We start from the raw sequence: 10,480 nt of genomic DNA on the forward strand, positions 1-10,480 counted from the left end.
GCCGAATGGCATGGGCAGACACCACTAGTGGGCGGCATGAGATGATACCCCGGACGCGGGAGGCCTGGACGCAGGCTCATGTTATGATTATCACACTATCTGATGTGGACGGGAAGCTTATACATTATTACACCGTACCTGTATGGGCGGGCAGCTTATATACATATATTTATGCACACATATCCTGATAATGACTATGAGTAAGCCAGCACGCATTATTTCTTTTACACTTGTCAGTCAGATACAGTCATTCCATATTGATGCTTCTTGTATGTTGTTGCCTTATTTCTTTGTTTATGCCTCTCATACTCAGTACAATGTTCGTACTGACGTCCGTTTCCTTTGGACGTTGTGTTCATGCCCACAGGTAGACAGGGAAGAGAGCTCGACCCAGACCAGCAGTAGCCGTCAGCTGATTGAAAGCACTGCTTTGTTCAGAGGTGATTATGACGATTCTTTTGTGTATATGTATTTTGGGCATGACGGGGTCCTGTCCCGTCCTTATGCTTAGCACTCCAGTAGAGGCTCGTAGATGCGCAGTGTGGGTTAGATGGTCTCACGAGATGCTATTATATGTATATATTATTTTGATGGCCGAGAGGAAAATGTATATAAGAGTAATTATGTTTCCATATAAAATATGATTTTCCTATAAGTTGAGTATAAAGCTGATAAAAGACCATTAAATGAGCAAGATAAGTAGTAACACGAGTAGTGCTCGGTGGCTAGCCCTGGGTACCCGTCGCGGCCCCTAGCTGGGTCGTGACTAAAGTGGTATCAGAGCGGTTCAGTCCTAGAAAGTGTCTACGAGCCGTGTCTAGTAGAGACTTGTTTATGGTGTGTAGCGTGCCACATCAATGAACAAGAGGCTACCCATGTATAAGACTTTATCCTCCCTAATAGTGTGTTGTGATTTCAGAATGCCGCCAAAGGGGAAGGCTACAGCCGCCTAGAAGGGCAAGGCTATGACAAAGAGGCGGGTAGAAAGAGAGCCTCCGATGAACATAGAAGAAGGCGAATCATATAATGAGGCCTTGTCTAACACTTCATCTACTCCACCTAATGTGGAAGAACAAGGAGGAGCCCCAGCTCCAATTCCCCCACCGGTTGCTTCGGGTCAACAAATGACCAAGGCCATCAATTTATTGATGCAATTGGTCGCCACACAGGCACAACGACAAAGTGCGAGTTCAAGTGATCGGGCAGAAAGTACCAAAGCCCGTGATTTCATGAGTCTAAATCCTCCGGAGTTTTTCGGGTCAAAGTCGGATGAAGACACGCAAGGTTTCATAGATGAGGTGCTGAGGATATTGAAGATTGTCCATGCCTCTGAGACTGAATCCGTGGAGTTGGCATCTTATAGACTCCGGGATGTGGAAGTTTTATGGTACAACAACTGGGTATTATTAAAAGGAGAGAATGCTCCTCCACTGGTCTAGCAAGAATTCGTGGGTGCCTTTATTCGTCACTATTTGCCACCCGAGGACCGCCGAGCTAGAGTGGATAGATTTCTAAATCTGAGGCAAGGAAATATGAGTGCCCGGGAGTATATCATGCAATTTAATTCTTTGGCTAGATATGCCCCAGCTATTGTGACCAACATGGGGGATCGGGTACATAGATTTATAAGTGGCCTAGGGCCACATTTATTTAGAGATTGTTTGATGGCTTCCTTGCAAGACGAGATGGATATTTCCCGGATACAGGCCCATGCTCAGAATTTGGAGGGGCAACAACAACAACAAAGAGGTGACCGTGATGTCGATAGAAGGCAAGGAAAGAGGGCCAGATCTATGAGAGCCGACAGTGATTATAGAAGGGGACCAAGGCAGACATATTCTGGGTACTCAGGCCAGTCGGTGACCAGTGCACCTCCTCGGTTTACAGGCAGGAGATTTGACCGTTCCTTCCGCTCAGGACAGGGTCAGATTTCGAGGGCCCCAGATTCCCAAATCAGGGAAGATTATAGTCAGAGGAGACCCCCAATACCGTGATGCAGCCAGTGCGGTAGATTTCATTCAAGACAGTGTCGCCAAGGTTCGGACGCTTGTTATACTTGTGGCCAGGTGGGGCACATAATGAGAGATTGCCCGTCGATGAGTGGCAGAGTTGGAGTTCAGCCCACAGGCTCAACAGCTGGTTCCTCGTCAGCGCGCCCGGTAGGGCAGGCTCCCCAGATGTCAACAGGTCAAGGTAGAGGCAGAGGGACAACATCTACTTCAGGTTCCCCCAGCCCCACGTATATGCTTTAGGCGGACGACAGGATCTCGAGTCCTCCCCGGATGTGGTTACAGGTATATTGTCTATATTCTCCTGTGATGTGTATGCATTGATAGATCTGGGTTCTACATTCTCTTATATTACTCCATATGTTGCTGGTTGTATTAGGGTGAAACCCGAGTCAATTAAACCTTTTGAGGTACTCACCCTGGTTGGTGATCCCGTGATAGCAAGGCAAGTGTACAAAAATTGTGTCATTGTGATATGTGATCGTCAGACCAGACCTGATTTGATTGAGTTAAAAATGATAGATTTCGATGTAATCATGGGTATGGATTGGTTGGCCTCGTGTTATGCAAATGTTGATTGCCGCACGAAAGTTGTTCGATTCTAGTTTCCGGGAGAGCTCGCGCTTGAATGGAAGGATAATGCAGCTTCTCCGAAGGGTAGGTTTATTTCCTACCTTAATGCGAGGAAGATGATAGCCAAGGGCTATATTTATCATTTAGTTCGGGTTCATGACACCGAGGCAAAGCCGCCAACTTTCCAATCAGTTCTGGTAGTGAATCAATTCCCAGATGTATTTCGTGATGAGCATCCTAGTCTTCCTCCAGAAAGATAAATAGATTTTGCTATTGCCATGTTGCCAGACACCAAGCCTGTTTCTATTCCTCCTTATCGAATGGCTCCGGCGGAATTAAAAGAGCTAAAGGCGCAGTTGAAAGACTTGCTTGAAAAGGTGTTTATTAGGCCCAATTCATCGCCGTGGGGAGCACCGATCTTGTTCGTAAGAAAGAAAGACAGATCTCTACGAATGTGTATCGACTACAGGCAATTGAATAAAGTGACGATAAAGAACAAGTATCCTCTTCCAAGGATTGATGATTTATTTGATCAACTACAGGGTGCCAAATGGTTTTCAAAAATAGATTTGAGATCGGGTTATCATCAAGTGAGAGTTAGAGAAGCGGGTATTCCCAAGACGACCTTCAGAACGAGATATGGTCACTATGAATTCTGAGTGATGTCGTTTGCGTCAACTAACGCTCTGGCTGTGTTTATGAACTTGATGAACAACGTATTGAGGCCTCTCTTGGACTTATTTGTGATAATATTTATTGATGATATTCTGGTGTATTCTCGCACGGAATCGGAACATGCAGATCATTTGCGATTTGTTCTTGGCATTTTTCGAGCCCGAGAATTGTATGAGAAATTTTCAAAGTGCGAGTTTTGGCTAAATTCTCTGACATTTCTGGGCCATGTTATTTCAAATGATGGCATTCGAGTCGACACTCAGAAAATTGAAGCTGTGAAGACTTGGCTAAGGCCTACGACGCCTACAGAAGTTTGTAGTTTTCTAGGTTTGGCAGGGTACTATAGAAGATTCGTAGAGGGCTTTTCATCCATTTCAGCCCCATTGACAAAGCTAACCCAGAAGTCAGCCAAATTTCAATTCTCGCACGGAATCGGAACATGCAGATCATTTGCGATTTGTTCTTGGCATTCTTCGAGCCCGAGAATTTTATGCGAAATTTTCAAAGTGCGAGTTTTGGCTAAATTCTCTGACATTTCTGGGCCATGTTATTTCAAATGATGGCATTCGAGTCGACACTCAGAAAATTGAAGTTGTGAAGACTTGGCTAAGGCCTACGACGCCTACAGAAGTTCGTAGTTTTCTAGGTTTGGCAGGGTACTATAGAAGATTCGTAGAGGGCTTTTCATCCATTTCAGCCCCATTGACAAAGCTAACCCAGAAGTCAGCCAAATTTCAATGGAACGATGCTTGTGAGCGCAGCTTCCAAGAGTTGAAAGGCAGATTGACCTCAGCTCCGATCTTAACACTTCCAGAAGGGTCAGATGGATATGTGGTATATTGTGATGCTTCCGGTGTCAGATTAGGATGCGTATTGATACAGCATGGAAAGGTTATCGCATATGCTTCGAGACAATTACGGAAACATGAAAAGAATTATCCGACTCATGATCTCGAAGTGGCTGCAGTTATTCATGCCTTAAAAATATGGAGGCATTATTTATAAGGTGTGCATGTTGATATCTATACAGATCACAAAAACCTTCAGTACATTTTCAAGCAGAAGGAGCTGAACCTGCGGCAGAGGCGGTGGTTAGAATTATTGAAGGATTATGATGTGAACATTTTGTATCACCCCGGAAAAGCGAATGTGTTAGCCGATGCGCTTAGCCGCCGATCAATGGGCAGTTTATGTGAAGTCCCTCCGGAAAAGGAAGAGATGGTTCATGAGCTCCGCCAACTAGCTAGTCTTGGGGTACGTGTAATAGATTCGGGTAATGTGGGGATTAGTATCAATGATCCCATAACTTCGTCCTTGGACATAAAAGTGAAAGAGCGACAATATGAAGACTCCCAATTATGCCATTACAGAGACCTATCTCATGAAAAGGAGAAGTCTCCATTTGAAGTTTCTATTGATGGAATTCTTAGGTACCGAGGCAGACTATGTGTGTCGAATGTGGCAGAATTGCGCCGGCGAATTCTAGAGGAAACACATTATTCTCGGTATTCCATTCATCCAGGTGCGACCAAAATGTATCATGATCTCAAGTTAATATATTGGTGGGATGGCATGAAGAGAGACATAGCAGAATTTGTAGCACAGTGTCCAAATTGCCGACAAGTAAATGTTGAACATCAAAAGCCAAGAGGCTTATTGCAAGCAATGGAAATCCCTACCTGGAAGTAGGAAGTGATCAACATGGATTTTATCGTGGGATTACCTCGTTCCCGTGGCAAGTATGATTCGATATGGGTGATCGTGGATAGATTGACGAAAACAACCCTTTTTCTCCCAGTCAAGACTACATACTCAGCCGAAGCGTATGCAAGGTTGTATCTCAAAGAAATTGTGCGCCTTTATGGCATTCCATTATCTATTATCACAGACAGAGGAGCGCAGTTTACCGCTACGTTCTGGAAGTCCTTCCAAGAAGGTTTAGGCACTCAAGTGCAGCTTAGCACAGCATTCCACCCACAGACCGATGGGCAAGCTGAGCATACCATTCAAACTTTGGAAGATATGCTACGAGCATGCGTGCTGGAATTTAGTGGAAGTTGGGATGACCATTTTCCGCTAATCGAATTCACATACAATAATAGCTACCATTCCAGTATTCAAATGGCTCCGTATGAAGCTTTATATGGAAGGAAATGTAGATCCCCAATCGGATGGTTTGAAATAGGAGAAGCACAACTAGTAGGTCCTGAATTAATTCAACAAGCGGTGGAAAATGTTAAGGTGATCTGAGATCGATTTTTGACAGCCCAAAGTCGCCAAAAGTCTTATGCGGACAATCGCCGACGAGACTTAGAATTTCAGGTTGGTGATTGGGTATTTTTGAAAGTATCGCCAATGAAAGGGGTGATGATATTTGGTAAGAAAGGGAAGCTAAGTCCTAGGTACATTGGACCCCATAAAATTATCCGCAAGGTGGGTCATGTAGCCTATGAACTGGATTTGCCTTCGGAGATTGAATCAGTCCATCCAGTCTTCCAAGTTTCGATGCTCTGCAAGTGTATTGGAAAGATTGTCCCGATAGATGATGTGCAAGTGACAGAAAGGCTAACCTATGATGAGGTTCCTATTGCTATTTTAGACAGGTAAGTGCGAAGACTCTGAAATAAAGAAGTAGCTTCAGTCAAAGTGCTGTGGAGAAATAATAACCGGGAAGAGATGACTTGGGAAACGGAAGAGAGCATGAAGTCTAAGTACCCGCAATTATTCCAACCCTCAGAGGAATTTCATGGTGGAACGCCAATAATATAAGGTATGTATGCATTAAATGAAGTGTAATAATTATAGTATCTGAATACCCCTATTTCCATCATTTCTCAAAAATTCTATTGTGTTATGGCCCTGTGAGGCAGTGATGTGATATTATGGGTTGTTGTGGCAGGATGGTAGTGCCATATTATAAAGGAAACTCTGGCGAATTTTTCTAGAATCCCCGATGATCTAAAATTCGAGGACGAATGTTCCCAAAAGGGGGAAATAATGTTACACCTCGGAAAATTATCCGTGAGCATACAATGAATAGACCAACGAAGAGTAAAAGTGTACGATGTTTTACCAAGAAGGGAATGACTACCCATGAGTTTTGAAAATGCAAAGGTTGCAGATTTGCATTTCAGCCTAGTGGTCGTAAAACCGAATACGGCCCGTAAAGTGATTTACGGACCGTAAAGTGCCATCGTCTCAGAATACGGACCGTAAATTGAAATACGGCCCGTAAACTGTGACCGTAAAACATCCTGACCTACAGCAAACCTTTCTGTTTCTGATATGCTTAAATACAGTCATAAAGGACAGACCGTAAACCAGAATACGGCCCGTAAACTGGGTTTACGGAAACTGTACACCCCGACTACTATTCACAAAAATCAAATTTTTAAGTTAAGTATAAGGGATCCCAAGCTCATTTTATTTCATTTCTCATATTCACAATTCAAGAACTCTCTAGAATACTCCAAAACATCCACAAGAATTCAAGAGGATCAAAGGAAAATCAAGATCAACAACACCAAATCCATGAAACCAAGAGTGTGAAACCTATCAAGGTTCATTTACACCAAGAAATATCAAAGGAAGTGAAATAGGGTTTTTGGTATAGAAGAGTATTGCTACTCAAGGCTCGTTCCTACAACCTCTAAGGTAAGTTTGATGACCTTCTCGTGATGATTGAAGCATTAAAACGTTGGAACACTTGGATTATGGAAGAGTGTAGTAAAAGGGGCATAACATGTGAATAGTGCCATAATTGAATGATAGTTGGATTGAATTTTGAATGTTGATGTGTTGTGAGTATGAAGATGTCATAAATAACGTGTAGAACATGAAATGGGCATGATATATATGAAAATGCGATGATGAGCTAAAACCCATAAATGTGGAGAAATTGGAGAAAAATGGTGGGATATGGTAGATGTAGATAAATGGCGATTGTTGATATGATATTGTGAGTGTTGTCATGAATGTTTGGTAGTTGATATAGAATATGGGAAAAGTACTATAACCAAAGGAAGTGCCGCCAAATTTTCCCTAGAAATAGTAGCGCGTTCTGATAGTCGATTAACTAACGTAAATGTGAATTCTCTTTTGATGGTAGAAACAGAATATTGAAGGGGAGAAAGCAAACGATATCTTAGATAAACATCAATAGTATGTGAGGCTAGTCCCTTCTTTCTAATGGCATGAATCTTCTAGCATGAATTTCCTTCCTCTTCATGAGTTCCTATATTCCGGAAAGCTAAAAACCTATATCTATGAATGGTAGCATAAAATAAGAAATATGATATGATGATCCTAAAATAGCATGATGATATTTATTGCTCACACCCATCTTATATGTTAGTTCCTTCAAGGTGGGGCAGAATGTTAATGATTGCTCCATAATACAATCGGGGGATCACGACCTTACGTCACCCCGATAAAGTATGGTTGATCTTGAGCCTTAGGCATGTATTATGATAAGTTAAGCATATTATGATGATATTACTATCACACCGTGCCTATTTGGCCGGGCAGTCACCGCCAAGGCGGGCAGCTATACACACCATGGCCGAATGGCATGGGCAGACACCACTAGTAGGCGGCATGAGATGATACCCCGGACGCGGGAGGCCTGGACGCAGGCTCATGTTATGATTATCACACCGATCCGATGTGGACGGGAAGCTTATACATTATTACAACGTACCTATATGGGCGGGCAGCTTATATACATATATTTACGCACACATATCCTGATAATGACTATGAGTAAGCCAGCACACATTATTTCTTTTACACTTGTCAGTCAGATAAAGTCATTCCATATTGATGCTTCTTGTATGTTGTTGCCTTATTTCTTTGTGTATGTCTCTCATACTCAGTACAATGTTCGTACTGACGTTCGTTTCCTTTGGACGTTGTGTTCATGCCCACAGGTAGACAGGGAGGAGAGCTCGACCCAGACCAGCAGTAGCCGTCAACTGATTGAAAGCACTCCTTTGTTGACGATTCTTTTGTGTATATGTATTTTGGGCATGACGGGGTCCTGTCCCGTCCTTATGCTTAGCACTCCAGTAGAGGCTCGTACATGCGCAGTGTGGGTTAGATGGTTTCACGAGATGCTACTATATGTATATATTATTTTGATGGCCGAGAGGCAAATGTATATAAGAGTATTTATGTTTCCATGTAAAATATGATTTTCCTATAAGTTGAGTATAAAGCTGATAAAAGACCATTAAATGAGCAAGATAAGTAGTAGCACGAGTGGTGCTCGGTGGTTAGCCCCGGGTACCCGTCGCGGCCCCTAGCTGGGTCGTGACAGTAATATTCCTCTCCCCTTAGAAACATTCATCCTCGAATGTTAAGCTCTTAGGAATTCTACAAAAATTTTGCTAGAGTTTCCCCTGTAATTGTATCACTATCGTCCTGCCATAACAACCCAAATATACAATACCCCACAGGGCTACAACATCAATATCGAAACTGGCCACGCACGACCAAGAAATCTTCAAAGAAGCATTACATACCTGAGGGTGCTGGTGTCTCCGTCTGGAGCTCTTCTGGGGGTGAAAATAAATGCGGGTACCTAGACTTCATATCTTCCTCAGCTTCCCGATTCATTTCTTCCCTATTATTGTGTCTCCGCAGGACTTTAACTGAAGCTATATCTTTGGTTCTAAGTCTTCGAACTTGCCTGTCTAGAATGGCAATGGGTATTTCTTCGTAGGACAATTTCTCAGTAACTTGGACATCATCTACAAGCACAATTCTAGAAGGATCTCTCACGCACTTCCATAGCATTTACACATGAAAAACTGGGTGACTGACTCCAAGTCCGAAGGCAGATCTAAATCATAAGCCACTTGGCCTACCTTGTGCACAATCTTGTAAGGCCCGATATACCGGGGACTAAGCTTACCCTTCTAGCAAAATATCATTACACCTTTCATTGGCGGCACTTTCAAAAATACCCAATCGTTAACTTTAAATTCCAAGTCTCATCGACGATTGTACGCATATGATTTTTGATGACTTTGGGTTGTTAATAACCAATCTTGAATAAGTTTGATTCTCTACCGCTTGCTGTACCAAGTCTGGGTCCACTAACTTTGTCTCTCCTACTTTGAACCATCCAATAGGCGATCTACATTTCCTCCCATATAGAGCTTCATACGGGGCCATCTGGATACTGGAGTGGTAGCTATTATTGTACGCAAACTCAATAAGCGGCAAATGATCATCCCAATTTCCTCCAAAATCTAGCACACATGCCCTTAACATATCTTCAAGGGTCTTAATAGTACGCTCAGCTTGCCCATCAGTCTGTGGATGAAATGTTGTGCTAAGTCTCACCTACGTTCCCAAGCCTTCTTGGAAGGACCTCCAAAACGTAGCTATGAATTGTGCACCTCTATCAGTGATAATGGATACTGGAACACCATGAAGTCGCACAATCTCCTTAATATACAGCTTTGCATAATCTTCTGCCGAATACGTAGTTCTGACTGGTAAAAAATGAGCTGACTTTGTAAGTCAATCCACAACTACCCATATAGAATCGTACTTACGCTGGGAACGAGGCAAGCCTGTAATGAAATCCATATTAATCACTTTCCATTTCCAAGTTGGAATCTCTATAGCTTGTAGTAATCCTCTAAGCTTTTGATGCTCAGTTTTCACCTGTTGACAATTAGGACATTGGGCTACAAACTCCGATATGTCTTACTTCATTCCATCTCACCAATATATAGATTTAAGATCATGATACATCTTTGTCGCTCCTGGATGGATAGAATAACGGGAATGATGGTCTTCTTCCAAAATCTGTCCACATAATCCTGTAACATTAAGAACGCATAATCTGCCTTGATACTTGAGAACTCCATCTGCAGGGACCTCAAATAGTGACTTCTTCTTCTTCTGAGGAAGTGCATCCCTATAGTGAACAAACATGGGGTCCTCATATTGGAACTTCTTTACCTCTTCTACTAAAGATGACACAACTAGTTTCTGGACAGTAACTCCCGCACTGCCCGAGTCTATTACACGAACTCCTAAGCTAGCTAGTTGTCGTAGCTCTCAAGATAACTCCCTCTTCTCCGGTTGAACATCACATAAACTACCCATGGACTTGCGGCTAGAGCATCGGCTACTACATTCGCCTTCCCAGGATGACATACGATACTCACATCATAGTCTTTTAATAGCTCTAACCACCGCCTTTGCCG

Source organism: Lycium barbarum, chromosome 9 (genome assembly GCF_019175385.1).
Source record: "Lycium barbarum isolate Lr01 chromosome 9, ASM1917538v2, whole genome shotgun sequence".
In the NCBI taxonomy this organism is placed as follows: Eukaryota; Viridiplantae; Streptophyta; class Magnoliopsida; order Solanales; family Solanaceae; genus Lycium; species Lycium barbarum.